The following is a 17,106-nucleotide window of genomic DNA, read 5'->3' as shown; positions in this document are numbered from 1 at the left end:
ATTATTGTATTGACGTACTGGGAGCATGACTACTATATGCGGAATTATTACTACATGGGGGCACAGTGGGTATTATTACTATATGGAGACACAGGGGCAATATTGTGAAATGGGGCACATGTTGACAACTTTGTAATGTATGTACCCGGAAGTGTGGTGCATTATACATTACCTGATCCGTGTCGAGGGCCGTCCGCCATCTTGTGCCATCTTCGGACGGATGGCCGAGTCGCTGCATCGGATGACGCTGCAGAGGGCGGCCGGCATTCGGGACAGTCGGAGCTGTTCGCCATCTGCCTGAAGAAGACGTCACTCGCTGAAGATCGGAGACGGGTGTCGGCACGTGACAGGTGAGTATAGCGCACCACACTTCTGGGTACACGGGTGGGGGTGGTGGGACACGGGGAAGGGGGCCATTCACAGACATAACATACATTACAAAGTTGTATAACTTTGTAATGTGTGTTAGTCTGTGAATAATTCTTTACCGTCGCACTACCCCTTTAATAGAAAAAAAATATATATTTATTTATTTATATATATATTTTTTTATAACAGTATATTTAATTAAACAAGTATTAATTTGTTTTAACCCCTTCAAGACCAAGCCTATTTGCACCTAAAAGACCAGGCTCATTTTTCAAAATCTGACCTGTCTCACTTTATGCTCTTATAGCTCAGTGATGCTTTAACGAAAGCTAGCGATTTTGAGATTGTTTTTTCGTCACATATGGCACTTTATATTAGTGGCAAAATTTGGTCGCTACTTTGTGTTTTTTGTGTGAAAAACATCAAAATATCATGAAAAATTGAAAAAATTTGCATTTTTATGAACTTTGAAATTCTCTGCTTCTAAAAAAAGAAAGTTATATCACATAAATTAGTTACTAAGTCACATTACCAATATGTCCTCTTTATTCTGGCTTCATTTCATAAACATATTTTACTTTTTTAGGGTGTTACGGAGCTTAGAAAGTTATCAGAAAATTACCACATTTTCGTGAAAGTTTCCAAAACTGATTTTTTTTTTAGGGACCAGTTCTTTTTTTAAGTTGATTTTAGGAGGTTTGTATACTGGAAACCCCCATAAGTGACCCCATTTTGGAAACTACACACCTTAAAGAATTAATCTAGGGGTATAATGAGCATTTTAACCCTACAGGGGCTGGAGGAAAGTATTCACCATTAGGCCGTAAAAAAATGAAAAATTAAAAATTTCCAATAATATATATGTTTAGATTAAAGTTTCTCATTTTCAAAAGGAACATGAGAGAAAAAGCACCCCAAAATTTGTAATGCAGGTTATCTTGAGTACTACTGTACCCCATATGTGGGCGTAAACCACTGTATGGGCACACAGCGGGCTCAGAAGGAAGGGAGCGCCAATTAGCTTTTCCATTGCAGATTTTGCTGAAGAAGTTTCCGAGCGCCAGGTGCATTTGCAGAGCCCCTGTAGTGTCAGCAGAGAGAAAAAAAAACATAAGTCACCACATTTTGGAAAGTACACCCCTCAAAGAATTCATTTTGGGGTGTGGTGAGCATTTTGACCCCACAGGTGTTAGAGGAAAGTATTCAAAATTAGACAGTAAAAATGAAAAACTCTAATTTTTCCAATAATATGTTCGTTTAGTTTGAAATTTCTCAATTTCACGAGGAACAAGAGAAAAAAAAGTACCCTAAAATTTGTAAAGCAGGTTCTCCTGAGTAAAAAGGTACCTCATATGTGAGCATAAACCATTGCATGGGCACACAGCAGGTCTCAGAATGAATGGAGCGCCAATTACCTTTTTTAATGCAGATTTTGCTGAAGAAGTTTCTGAGCGCCAGGTGTGTTTGCAGTGCCCCTGTAGTGCCAGTGGAGTAAAATCTCGCCATAAGTCACCCCATTTTGGAAAGTGCACCCCTCAAAGAATTCATTTTGGGGTGTGGTGAGCATTTTGACCCCCAGGTATTAGAAGAAAGAATTCAAAAGTAGACAGTAAAAATGAAAAACTCGAATTTTTCCAATAATATGTTCCTTTAGTTTGAAATTTCTCAATTTCACGAGGAACAAGAGAAAAAATGTACCCCAAAATTTGTAACTCAGGTTCTCCTGAGTAAAAAGGTATCTCATATGTCGGTATAAACCACTGTATGGGCACACAGCAGGGCTCAGAAGGAAAGGAGCGCCAATTAGCTTTTTGAATGCAGATTTTGCTGAAGAAGTTTCTGAGCTCCAGGTGCGTTTGCAGAGCCCCTGTAGTGCCAGCGGAGTAAAATCTTGCCATAAGTCACCCCATTTTGGAAAGTGCACCCCTCAAAGAATTCATCTTGGTGTGTGGTGAGCATTTTGACCCCACAGGTATTAGAGGAAAGTATTCAAAAGTAGACAGTAAAAATGAAAAACTTGAATTTTTTCAATAATATGTTCCTTTAGTTTGAAATTTCTCAATTTTACGAGGAACAGGAGAGAAAATTCACCCCAAAATCTGTAAAGCAGGTTCTCCTGAGTAGAACGGAACATGTGGGCATAAACCATTGTATGGGCACACAGCCGGGCTCAGAAGGGAAGGAGCGCCAATTAGCATTTTCTGTGCAGATTTTTCTGAAGAAGTTTCTGAGCACCAGGTGCGTTTACAGTGCCCCTGTAGTGTCATCAGAATAGAACCCCCCCCCCAAAAGTCACCCCATTTCTGAAAGTACACCCCTCAAAGAATTCATCTTGGGGTAGGATGAGCATTTTGACCCCACAGGTATTAGAGGAAAGTATTCAATATTGGCCAGTAAAAATGGAAAAACTTGAACTTTTCAAATAATATGTTGGTTTAGTTTGAAATTTCTAAATTTTACAAGGAACAGGAGAAAAAATGTACCCCAAAATCTGTAACGCAGGTTCTCCTGAGTACAACAGTACCCCATATGTGGGCATAAACCACTGTATGGGCACACAGCGGGGGTCAGAAGGGAAGGAGCGCCAATTTGCTGGAGCAAAACAGCAGCTAGTATTAGTTATTAGAATAGCGCAGTTACTAAAATACAATAAAAAATTTGATTACAGGTAATGTGGGGTGGTTTCGGAAAGTCTGGGGTGGTTCCGGGTAATCTGGAGGTGGTTACGGGTAATCTGGGTTGGTTACGGGTATTCTGGGGTGGTTACGGGTAATCTGGGGTGGATACTATCAACATGGGGTGGTCACAAACAACCTGCTGTGGATACAGCAACCTGGGGTGGTTACGGGCAACATGGGGTGGATATAGACAACCTGCTGTGGTTACAGACAATCTGGGGTGGTTACAGGCAACCTGCTGTGGTTAGAGGCAACGTGGGATGGTTACGGACAATCTGGGATGGTTACGGACAATCTGGGGTGGTTACGGACAATCTGCGGTGGTTACGGACAATCTGCGGTGGTTACGGACAATCTGCGGTTGTTACAGACAATCTGGGGTGGTTACAGACAATCTGGGGTGGTTACGAATAAACTGATAGTACTAATAGGTAATCTGAGGTGGGTACCTGTAATCTGGCGTGGTTACGGGCAATCTGGAGGGGGTCACTGGCAATTTGGGGTGGTTAGAGGCAAGGTGCAGTGGTCAGAGGCAAGGTGCGGTGATCAGAGGCGAGGTGCGGTGGTCAGAGACGAGGTGCGGTGATCAGAGGCGAGGTGCTGTGGTCAGAGGCGACATGCGGCGATCAGAGGCAAGGTACGGTGGTCAGAGGCGAGGTGCGGTGGCCAGAGGCAAGGTGCGGTGGTCAGAGGCAAGGTGCGGTGGTTGCGTGCAATCTGGGGGGTTACATGTAATCTGGCATGATTACGGGCAACCTGGGGTGGTTATGCGCAACCTGCGGTGGTTACGGGCAACCTGGAGGGGTTACAGAAATTGTTACGGATAGACTGAAGTGCTTATAGGTAATCTGGGGTGGATACATATAATTTGGGGTGATTACGGACAATCTGGAGGGGGGTCACTGGCAACGTGCGGTGGTTACGGGCAACGTGCGGTGGTTATGGGCAATGTGCGGTGGTTATGGGCAACATGCGGTGGTTATGGTCAACGTGCGGTGGTTACGGGTAATCTGGGGGGTTACGTGCAATCTGACGTGATTACGGGCAACGTGCGGTGGTTGCAGGCAACCTGTTGTGGTTACGGGTAATCTGGGGGGGTTAGGGGTAATTTGGAGTAAACTGCAATTATTACTATAATAAAAAGTGTGTGTTTTATTTTTTTTGTATGTTTGTCACTTTTTGTACTTTATACATTCATTTTCACTATATTACTATGATTACTGTGATCACAGTAATCATAGTTTAGTGACAGAGACCAAATTGGTCTCTGTCACTTTAAATTTTCAGAGCTGGCTGGTTGTGGAGCACATGCGCACTAAATAACCAGCCAGGACGTCGAGGAGGAAGGAGCTCCAGGATCAGGTGAGTATATGGGGAAGGGAGGGTGACAGGGGGGGTGGGGGGCGACTTGGGGGTGGGGGTACATCACTTTTTATCCTCTGTCACCAATCATTCATGGTGACAGGGGATAAAAAGTTCCAGGGAGCACATGGCACAAGCGATCAGCGGTATATAGTATATACCGCTGATCACTTGTAACGGGACCCGACAGGGGGGTCCCCGATCACTGCCCCATGCTCTCCGCTACCTCCAGTGGCGGAGAGCATGGGGCTTTCATTCATTTTCACTTTAAATCACTGTGAACAGACATTAGTCTGTTCACAGTGATGGCGGCGGCCATCTTGGATCCGATGGCCGCCGCGGGGAGGGGGGGTTAGTGACTGGGGCACTAGGGGGGCTGATCTGGGGTCTGATTTTACTTATTTCATCTCCCCCCACCGTGGATTTACGGTGGGGGGAGATGAAATACAGCGGCGGCATCAGCCCGTTAGTGACCGTCGTTTCAGGATCGCAGCTGATCCTCATTATCTCCGGTGCTGTACACAGATGAGAGCGGGATCGCTATCCCTGCAGCGATCCCGCTCTCATCACAAAGCCCCGTCAAAGCAGGAACGTATATATACATTCCTACTGCACAGGGCATGTGCAATAGGAATGTATATATACAGATTGCTGACGTGAAGGGGTTAAATAGTGATGAGCGAATACTAAAATGCTCGGGTGCTCGTTACTTGAGACGAATATCTCCCGATACTCGAGTGCTTGTTTCGAGTAACGAACCCCATTGAAATCAGTGAGAGACTCGAGCATTTTGTTAGGAGACTCAAGTTCGGTAGAGGAAGGTCGTGTGAAAACCTGTCATCCTCAGAAAATGATGGAAACACAACGGAAATGGACAGGAAAGAGCAGGTACTAGAAACAAAATATAAGACAGCGCTCCATATCGTAACTCAGACAGGGCTGAAGTGGTGAAAGTAAGCACATAGACAGTCAGTATCCTCCTCCACTCCAAGGTGGGTAAAACAGGCGCAGGTCCAAGAGGTAATAGTGATATAAAATATCATAAAATTTATTAAAAGAATTATGCCAACGACACAACGCGCTTCGAGACCGGTCCGGTCTCTTTATCAAGTGTCTTTAGACACAGCAGTAGTCAACATGGATGCCAGTAAAGGCCCAGCAGTAGTCAACATGGATAACAGTTAAGGCCCAGCATTAGCCAACAAGAGGGCAAGGCCAGGCACACCAGTAGTCAACATGGATACAAGTTAAGACCCAGCATTAGCCAACAAGGAGGCAAGGGCAGGCACACCTTTAGTCAACATGGATGCCAGTTTAGGCCCAGCAGTAGCCAACATGGAGGCAAGGGCAGGCACAGCAGTAGTCAACATTAGGGATGGTCCGAACCTGGTTCGGACGAACCCGAACCCTCTGCAATGACTACTGCTGTCTGCCCGCTCCGTGCAGTGGGCGGATCCAGAGGGAGGAACGCCTGGAAAACTGGGATACAGCCATAGCCATAGGCTGTATCCCAGTTTTGCAGGCGGTCCTCCTGCTGTATCCTCCCGCTGCACGGAGCAGGCAGACAGCGGGAATCCGATGCCGAGCGTTCAGGTTCAGCCGAACCTTGGCGGGTTCGGACCATCCCTAGTCAACATGGATGCCAGTAAAGGCCCAGCAGTAGTCAACATGGATGCCAGTTAAGGCCCAGCATTAGCCAACAAGGAGGCAAGGGCAGGGCTCTGTCCCTGATCTCTTTCAGCATACGTCTGAAGCCCCGGAATTTGAACAAATACACTTTTAATCCTTTAAAGAGTCTCTAAGAGAGGGCAAGTGCCGTAGTCTGTGTTTTAAAAAGACCTGGTGGTCAATCCTGCCTTCAAAAAGGCTACAACATCCAAGGAAGGTAGACAGTTCTGGTGAAAGGACTGGCCAATCCTGCCTTCAAAAAGACTACTACAACATCCAAGGAAGGATAGAAGCTACTGGTGAAAGGCCTGGTCAATCCTGCCTTCAAAAAGACTACTACAACATCCAAGGAAGGAAAGAAGCTACTGGTAAAAGGCCTGGCCAATCCTGCCTTCAAAAAGGCTACTACAACATCCAAGGAAGGATAGAAGCTACTGGTAAAAGGCCTGGTCAATCCTGCCTTAAAAACGGCTAAAACATCCAAGGAAGGTAGAAGGTGCTGTTCATCACTTTGAGCACCGCCTGCTGCCGCTTACCCACGACAGTGCTGCTCCGCCTAAAACTAAAATAGCCAAATTATGGCTAGATTTAGCCTCACACCCTCATGCAGATTTGCGTGAGAGGCATCTCTTTGGAGGTAGGGACGAAGAATAACAATACAGTCTTAAAAAACGGCTACAACATCGAAAAAAGGTAGAAGGTATTGGTGAAAGGATGGCAGAGGACACCCGTAAGATAAGATGACATCCACAGATAATATGGTTCGAAATAGACAAGACAAGGAAGGTAAATTGAATTTGAATATGAATTTGACTGTAGCAGTTGGGGTAATATTCCCTGCATCATGTGACTTCCCACTTCTCCCCCCACCGTTGTTTTGAGTTTGACTTTGACTGTAGCAGTTGGGGTTAGTTTAACTGGTTGACTTGCGGAGCTTCACCGGGGGGTCGGGCGGGCTCTGTGCCCGCGTCCCCGGTGACAGGTTCTCTTTAAGGAACCCCAGCAACACTAGGTTTAGGACGTGAGCCAGGCATGGTACATGTGTGAGGCTGCCGAGTAGCAGAGCCGCCACCAGGTTCCGCCCCTTGTCATACGCAACCAAGCTCACTGCTAATTACACACAAACCCAGGTGCTGACAGCTAACTGGTTAGCTCAGTGGTGAGGCCCTGGCCACGGCTAGACAAAAAAAAATTAAATAAAAAAGCTGGCTGGTTGGCGGGGGTGCGATCGGTAGATGTAGTGTGACATCAGAACATGGCAGTGAGGAGAACCATTAAAAGTGAGTGAGAAAGCAAGTGAGCCTCCCAAAAATTAGGTCACATACAGCATGGCATTGAGCACACAGAGAATCATTAAAAGTGAGTGAGGAAGCTAGTGAGCCTCCCAAAAATTGGAGTGAGTCCAGGGGCTGGGATTTTAAGTGGACACGAACCTAGGTGCTGACAACTAACTGGCTAGGCCAGCTGTCAGTCACCATCAAGGGTACACCTGATGCCTCTCGACCGGGGGTGGTGAGGCCCCGGCCACGGCTAGACAAAAAAAAATAAAAATATATATAACAGTTGGCTGGTTGGCCGGGGCACGATCGGTGGGCCCCCAGCAACCAGTCCCGCTCCTCTGCAGACGTAGTGTGACGTCAGAGCATGGCAGTGAGGACACAGACAACCATTAGAAGTAAGTGAGGAAGCAATTGAGCCTCCCAATAATTAGGCCAGACCCTGCATGGCGGAAAAAGACTTAGCTATTGGCTGAGAATTGAAGGAGGAAGAGGAGGAGAAGGAGAGGAGATACCAAGAATCTTCATGTTGAGCTGCTTTCCCCAGGTGGACAGTTGAATTCAGGTGAAATCCAGGCTTTGTTCATTTTTATAAACGTCAGCCTGTCAGCGCTGTCAGTTGACAGGCGGATGCGCTTATCAGTGATGATGGCACCAGCTGCACTGAAGACCCGCTCTGACAATCAGGAAAAATACTTGTGGTCCCACTAGTTTTGGGGATCTGTGGGATACAATCCAGTAGTGGCTGCACCTATACACACTCTGTGACACTACCTTTACTCTGTGCAAGCAGTTGTGAACTTAGATAGGCCTTGCGTATGAAATAAAGAAATCAGGAAAAATACTTGTGGTCCCACTAGTTTTGGGGGTCTGTGGGATACATATGATTTATATGTACACTGCGGGTATATAGATATATATTATTGTACACTGCGGGTATGTAGATATATATTACTGTACACTGCGGGTATATAGATATTTACCTTACGTCCTCAGCAGCAGCACGAATAAGGGAAGATCCTATCTTCCTGCAATGGTAGGACAGATGGTACTAATAATAGAAGATTGATTAGGAGCCCTATAAGAAGGCCATACAGACCCCTACTCCTTGTGTTTTTTTCTGTCCTGTGGGACAGGTGGTAGGAGAGGGAAGCAGGCTCAGGCCTATGTTTGTGTCTGACTTTCCTTTCCAAAGATTCTTCCTTTCCACATGGTCCTGTGGAGAGGGGGAGTTTATAAAAATGTTGTTTTTCCTGCTCTGCTGTATCAGAGAGGAGATTATTTACTTTTTTAGTAGAGTTATCACTCAGCTTCTCTGCTGTATGGAGCCGCTGTGTGAGGGAAGCCATGAAGCTGCTGCAGTAAGTATCATGGTGCTGCCAGATCTGTGTCCTCACCTGGGCGGCTGCTTATGTTTCTTGATACTTCAGCAAGGTAAGATATGCTGCTTTTTCTTTTGAGCTGGAAGCCTGGCCTGTGTGTCAGGAGGATTATTTGATATATAATGTATATAATATTTACGCCTCAAATGTTTCGTTTCATTATCTTTCACTTTTTTTAACATTGGTTGTGCAAGTCCTGTTAGACTGCTTCACTATATGAGTGACCTATGTGACTATAGTGTGTATACATGAACACAGCTTTAACCCCTTAACGACATCGGGCGTAAATTTACGCCCTGATGCCGGTAAGGGAGTTCAGAGCGGGGCCGCGCGGCGGCCCCGCTCTGAACCGCGCCGGTCCCGGGTGCCGCGTGTAGCCCGGGACCGTAGGTATTAGCGGGCACGGTCCGATCGCCGTGCCCGCTAATACAGTAATCGGATGCAGCTGTCAAAGTTGACAGCTGCATCCGATTACCGGACGCAGCGTCATCCCTGGTGTCTAGTGGGGAGATCGCTCCTCCGGGATGTTATCCCGGAGGAGCGATCTCCGTAAATGAAGCCGGCCGGGGACCGCTCCAAGATGGCGCCGTCCCCGGCTCGGCACTCGTTTACTTCCGGCTGCAGCAGCCGGAAGTAAACGACTGCCTATCTCATGGATCTCTGCAGCATATCTATGCTGCAGAGATCTCAATGAGAGATCAAAGCACTTATACTAGAAGTCCCCTAGGGGGGCTTCTAGTATAAGTGTAAAAGTTAAAAAAAAAATGTTGTTAAAGGGAACCTGTCACCCCCCGTGCCGGGGTGACAGGCTCCCGACCCCCCGTTACAGACCCCTATACTTACCTCATCCCGCCGGGTCCCTCTTCTGGATTCGGTCGGGTCCCAGCGCTGGACTCTCCTGTCATTCTCTATGAGCGTTGGACTCATCTCTCAGCGCGCGCGCCGGGCTGCAGCGGCTGAGATCTCCGGGACCCGACCGAATCCAGAAGCGGGACCCGGCGGGATGAGGTAAGTATAGGGGTCTGTAACGGGGGGTCGGGAGCCTGTCACCCCGGCACGGGGGGTGACAGGTTCCCTTTAATAGTAAAAATCCCCCTCCCCTAATAAAAGTCTGAATCACCCCCCTTTTCCCAGGTTATAAATAAAAGTAAACAAATAAATAAATAAATAAACATGTTTGCTATCGCCGCGTGCGTAATCGCCCAAACTATTAATTATTCATATTCCTGATCTCGCACGGTAAATAGCGTCAGCGCAAAAAAATCCCAAAGTGCAAAATTGCGCATTTTTGGTCGCATCAAATCCAGAAAAATTGTAATAAAAAGCGATCAAAAAGTCGTATATGCGCAATCAAGGTACCGATAGAAAGAACACATCATGGCGCAAAAAATGACACCTGACACAGCCCCATAGACCAAAGGATAAAAGCGCTATAAGCCTGGGAATGGAGCGGTTTTAAGTGTCGTATATTTGTTGACAATGGTTTAAATTTTTTACAGGCCATCCGATACAATATAAGTTATACATGTTACATATCGTTTTAATCGTAACGACTTGAGGAACATATATAACAAGTCAGTTTTACCCCAGGGCGAATGGCGTAAAAACACATTTCCCCCAAATAAACAAAATGCGTTTTATTTTTCAATTTCATCACACTTTGAATTTTTTTCTGGTTTCGCAGTGTACTTTATGCAAAAATTCAGCCTGTCATTGCAAAGTACAATTAGTGACGCAAAAAATAAGGGTTCATGTGGGTTTCTAGGTGGAAAAATGCAAGTGCTATGGCCTTTGATGCACAAGGAGGAAAAAACGAAACCGCAAAAATCGAAATTGGCTCTGTCCTTAAGGGGTTAAAGCTGCTAGTTGTGTATTTAGTACACCTGCTGTCTCATTATTTTCTCCAGTACTGCTACAATGAAGCTATGAAACTGTGTGTGTGTGAACACAGCCTTAGCGCTGCTAATTGTGTACGCCTGTTGCCTCATTACTTTCTATAGTACTGCCATCAGATGATGCAGTGAAGCTATAAAACTGTGTGCACACAACCCTAGAGCTGCTAGTTGTGCAGTGTGCACACCTGCTGCCTGATTACTTTCTATAGTACTGCTACCAGATGATGCAGTGAAGCTATAAAACTGTTTGTGTGTGCACACAACCCTAGAGCTGCTATTTATGCATTGTGAACACCTGCTGCCTAATTAATTTCTATAGTACTGCTACCAGATGATGCAGTGAAATTGTGTGTGTGAACACAGCCTTAGAATTGTAGTTGTGTAGTGTGTATACCTGCGGTCTGATTACTTTTCCAGTATTTCTATCAGATGATACAATGAAGCTATAAAACTGTGTGTGAACCCAGCCTTAGAGTTATTGTGTAGTGGTAGATACACCTCCTGTCTAATAACTTTCACTAATACTGCTAACAGATGATGCAGTCACCCTATAGAGCGTCTGTGTGCTGCGCCAGTGCTGCCATTTAAGAATGCAGTGAAGATACTGTGTGTGAACACGGCCTTAGAATTGTTAGTTGTATACTAGACACCTGCTGTCTATTTACTTTCACTATACTGCTATCAGATGATCTAGTGATCATGTGGACCTTCTGTGTGCTAACATTTAAGAATGCAGTGAAGCTACTGTGTGTGAACACTGCCTTAGAATTTAGTTGTGTACTTTGTACACCTGATGGTTAATTACCTTCGCTAATACTGCTATCAGATGATGGTTATCATGTGGACCTTCTGTGTGCTGCTATTTAAGAATGCAGTGAAGTTATGAAGCCACTGTGTGTAAACACTGCCTTAGAATTGTAGTGTATTGTGTAACACCTGCTGTCTGATTTCTTTCACTATACTGCTATCAGATGATGCAGTGCCCTGTGAAGCTACTGTGTGTGAACACAGCCTTAGAGTTGCTAGTTGTGTACTGGATAAATCTATCTGATTACTTTCCCTAATACTACTATCAGATTATATAGTGACTATATGGAGCTATGTGTGTGAGCAGATGCTTAGAGCTGCTGGATGTGTACTGGATACACCTGTTGTCTGATTACTTTCCCTAATACTGCCATCAGATGTACATCTGTGTACTATCTGATTACTTTAGTACTGTTATCAGATAATGCAGTGACCTATGAAGCTACATCCTTAGAGATGCTGGATGTGTACTGTGTATACCTGCAGTCTAATTACTCTGTAATACTGTGTACACCTGCTGTCTAGTTACACTCTGTAATACTGATATCAGATGATGCAGTGACCCTATGGAGCTTCTGTGTACTGAAGGATGCAGTAAAGCTATGAAGCTGCTATGTGTGAACACTGCCTTAGGATTGCTGGTTGCATATTCAGTGCACCTGTGTGTCTGATTCCAGGCACTCTGCACTAGTCTGTTAGTCGGCCGGTCAATCTGGCACAATTTCCATCCTTGGATGTAGCAGGATTCTGGTAACAGAACTTCTGGAGTGGAAAAAGCTTTCTTGGCGTACAGATCCTGCAAGATTCCACTTTCAGATGGCAGGGAATTCATTTGTGGATTGCAACTTTTTCTCAGAAGAGACAATGACTGCTTAATATTTTACATCTGAATGATAATCTACAGGCTGAACTGGATGGAGTCCGAGGTCATGGCTCCTTCAGACGAACAAAGACCTTGTTCAAAAAAATTTTTCTTAGTAATTTTCAAAAATAAAAATAAAAAATAAAATTTAATAATTGTCTATTACTATAGCTGAGCAGTATAGTTGGCTGCCCGATCCCCACAGTTTGGAGACTGGTCCTTCGTTGAAAGGGGGCAGATGGTCACTCCAATATAAAGATAGTTGGATCTGTATTGGACATTCTCATGAAAGCCCTTTTTTTCTTATGATCAGGTCCATTATCTGCCCCAGTCTAATAAGAAGAGAAGCAACTTCTACTTTTGTTCCACAGTCCATAGGAATTCTAGTTCGGAAGGTAAAGGAAACAATCCTGCACAAGAAGGACCAGACGTCTCGGAGGCCTTGGGGATGGGGACAAGAACTTGTGAATACGTCTTTTCTGACTATTTATTTCCATAATGAGAGAGGTCTGTACCTGTGTTATGATAGGAAAGGCCCTCAGATTGTGAAATTCAATATGGTAAAGGTGCTGTATGTGGGATCTATGATCTGTAGGTCCGTCCAAGAGGGATGTTATCTGACCGTGTATACCTGTATACAGCCGCCTCTGAGGAGGGTGCTGTATGTGGGATCTATGATCTGTGGGTCCCTCCTAGAGAAGGATGTTATGTGACCAGGTATACCTGCATGTACCTGTATACAGCCTCCTCTGAGAAGGCGGTTGTATTGACGGTTTATGATCTGTAGTTCCCTCCTAGAAAAAGGACGTTATCTGACCAGGTATACCCGCATGTACCTGTGTACAGACAAAAGCTGCATATTCCTTTACATCAAGACCCTTTGTACAAGGCAATTGGCATTCTTTTCAATTTACAGCCCTTCTGTTTGGAATCATCTCGGCTCCATCTACAGTCACCAAGATGATGTCTATTGTACTTTGACTGTTTGAGAAAATTGAAGCTCATCATTGTTTCTGGCATGACACAATTCCTAGGGAGGAGAATAGATCCCCAGTCTGTGACTCTCTCTTCCTCCAGAGAGATTACAGAAGTTGACACAAGTCGGGGTTCTCGGCACTCCCCAGTTGCTGTCACTTCATCTCATACCCTTGGGTCTTATGTCTTCTCTGGAAATAACACCCAGAGACAAGGAAAGCTTTCCCTGCTCAATGGCAACAGTCTCCCAATGAAGTGGGTAGAGAAAACCATTGATGTATCAAGCACACAGTGGGGCGCTTGTATGCAGGAGCAACGGGCAAAGGAGCCTTAATCCCCATCAGAGTTGTTGCTGGCATCCAACATATGAAGGGAATACTAGTCCACTCCAGCACATCAATCTATGGGAAGCTATCAGTATAAGATGAAAACCGCATCTAGGATGGCGCATATCGATCTTTATAGGGGCACTAGTAGCATTACTACTGGAGGCAGAGGCATTTATAGGGGCACTAGCAGCATTACTACTGGAGGCAGAGGCATTTTGTCTGCTGGCAATCTATGCTGCGATGTAACCCTGTCGGAGGAACGGTCTCTGGACCAGAAGCTTTATGGTAAATCGCATGGAGGATAGACCTATGCCTATTGAAGGTTCAAATTGGAAAACCTTTTTTCCTCACTCCTAAAAGCCGTCTTGCAGAATCTCAGACAAGGTTGGGCCTTGGTCAGCCTCATTTGCCCCTATTGACCAAAGAGGGCATGGTTCACAATGGTGAGCCCCCTGCCTAAGAATCTTCTGAGAACTCTCCCAGTCTCCCCAGCTACTGACTCAGAGTAGCAGAGATTGCCCACACCTGGCAGGGATGCTGGGAGTAGAGTCTAAAAATCTTGCAAGTAGCAAGTCTATGGATTCATGATGGCCTTTTATTATCTAAAAGCATGGCGCTCTCTCCTGATACTAATTCCATAGGAATAATCTGGAGGCTTCTGTATACCCTCAGTTAATAACTCAAGAGGGTAGGCTTGTCCGAAGCTTGACTGCCGTCAACAAGGTGGGAATTGATATGCTGTCAAAGTGTTGACCACTCTTCTGCAGTCCAGAGCCGCAACTGTCTACAGAATCTACCTGAAGGTAAAGAAGCCTGGTGGGTGAAAGTCTCTTCCACATTTCCATTGTTACAATCCATTACTCCTGCCAACACGGGAAAGAATGAGCTTCATCCCTTAGATGTGGGAAGGGCTTGGAGCATGTATATTGAACGGACAAACTCCTTCAGGAAATCTAACCACTTGTTTTTATCCTTTGCAGGGAAAAACAAAGGATGCAAGTCATCCAAAGCTTCTCTGTCCAGATGGATAAGGGAAGTCGTCTCCATATGCTACCAAGAAGCTGGATTACAAGTACCTGATGCAATCACATTCAATGAGGGCAATATCATCCACATGGGCTGAAAAAAATCTGTACCCTTGGAACAAATATGCAGGACTGCTTCATGGTCGTCCGTCAATACCTTTGTCAAGCACTATAGACTAGATATTCACGAATCTGATCAACCAGTTTTTGGCTCAGCCATTCTGTCTTCTGTAATGTAATGGCCCTCCCTAGTCTGTTTTCATAGCTTGCTATATCCCCATTCGTGCTGCTGCTGAGGACGTAAGGGAAAGGATATTTTTTTTACTCAACGTAAATTTTCTTTCCTGTAGTCCAAAGCAGCAGCACAGACTTCTCGCCCTGATTTAAACAAACTATTATTTATGCAGCATACCTTGATTGTTTTAATGCCTTATTAACTAAGATTTTATTATGAATTTTAAATTTTTTTGTCGTTAGAATTGACACAAGGAGGAGGGGTCTGTATGGCCTTCTTATAGGGCTCCTAATCAATCTTCTTTTATTAGTACCATCTGTCCTACCATTGCAGGAAGATAGGATCTTCCCCCATTCGTGCTGCTGCTTCGGACTACAGGAAAGAAAATTTACAGTGAGTAAAAAAATTATCCTATATTACTGTACACTGCGGGTATATAGCTGTCATATATCCATATACCCGCAGTGTACAGTGATATATAATACTGTACACTGTGGGTATATAGCTGTCATATATTACTGTACACTGCGGGTATATAGATATATATTTAGACAGTGGAAAATAGAAGGGAAAACTGCACTCACTGGCATGAAAGACAACTTCTTTATTTTCTATGCATGTGCGGATATTACAGAGCAGACGCCAGCTGGGTGTGGGTAACAGGCTTGTTTCGCGCTACTGCGCTTCAACGGACCCCTCCCCCTTCGCTATGTCAGCCTATCTAAATATGCTAAACAGAGTGACGTGGGTGAGCATGTGATTGTGTCATTAAAAACATTGAAACATATAAAAACAATTGGACACACCATTCATATCAAAAAGCTACGATCTATTTTGTCATTGAGGCCTCCAGGGCCCTCGGCTTCGGTACGCAGGATCCATTTTGTCTCAGCCTTCATTAGAAGGCGATGACTATCTTCCCCTACTCGGGTTTTAACCCTTTCAATCCCTGCAAACTTGATTGCCAATAGATTGCCACTATGTACACTATTCACATGGTCAATGAGTCTGGGTGCGCCCAAACCAGTTCTAAAGGAATAAAAGTGTTCCCTAATGCGGGTGTGGAGCGCCCGCTTCGTTTTGCCTATGTAAAATCTTCCACATTCGCAGAAGATTACTGAATTGGTTCTGCAACAGATAGTCTTTAGTCTTGATGTTTAAACAAGTACCCTTATACATATACAGTATGTGCACCAATTACAGGACCCACATTTGTAATTGCCTTTTAATCCGTGCCGCAACCACATTGTATCATCTTTACCTCCTGTTTTCATTTTGCTATGTACTAGTGCATCCTTAATACTTCTGCTTCGTCTAAAGGCAACAAACATTTTTTTACCACCTACTCACACGGTACCGCGTCATTTTCTATCAAGTACCAGTATTTATGAATGGCCCTACGGATCTGTGTGGCCATTGGGGATAATCTGAAAGAGAAAGCAAATCTGCTATTACTATTGTCGCTTGTTTTTTTAGGCTTAGCGGCATTTCGAAGAGGAGCATTATGATCTTTTTGTGCGGCTTTCTGCAGGGACTCATCCAATAGTTTTTCAGGATATCCCCTGCTAACCAAACGCGGTTTTAAATTGGCAGCTTGAATACGGAAGGTCTCGTCAGTGCTATTAATACGGCGCAACCGAAGAAATTGCCCGTAGGGCACTGCCTTCTTCGTTGCTTCCGTATGGTAGCTATCGCAGTGGAGCAGAACGTTTACTGCTGTGGGTTTCCTATAACCTCTTGTTTCCAAGTAGCCATCCTTTATGGACACCACGACATCCAGGAACTCCATCTCATTGGGATCGATCTTGCTTGTGAAGAACATGTTCATCGTGTTTCCTGATTTAGGTAACACATGAACTCTTCAAAATCTATTTCTGATCCTGTCCAGACAATAAAGATATCATCCACAAAACGTGAGTATTTGTGGATAAATCTAAGAAACTAATTTTTTATACTGTAAATGAAATGCATTTCAAAAACTGCCAAAAATAGCTACAACACAAGCCACTGGAGTGCCCATGGCTCCTCCAGATGTCTGGAGGAACCATTGTTCTTCAAACATAAAGGTATTGTAGGACAAAATCGCAAATGAAATCTATATATTCTTTACTTCTGTTTTTTCCGATAGTTCACGAACACTGTCTATTGCCAAGCTGTGCGGGATACGTGTATATAAGGACTCCACGTCAATAGTTGCAAAGAGTATATTTTCCTCTTTCACTTTCCACTTTTATTCCTTTAG

This window comes from Dendropsophus ebraccatus, chromosome 7 (assembly GCF_027789765.1).
Source record: "Dendropsophus ebraccatus isolate aDenEbr1 chromosome 7, aDenEbr1.pat, whole genome shotgun sequence".
NCBI lineage: Eukaryota > Metazoa > Chordata > Amphibia > Anura > Hylidae > Dendropsophus > Dendropsophus ebraccatus.
The sequence above is the reverse complement of the archived record's forward strand: the minus strand, read 5'-3'. Positions refer to the sequence as shown.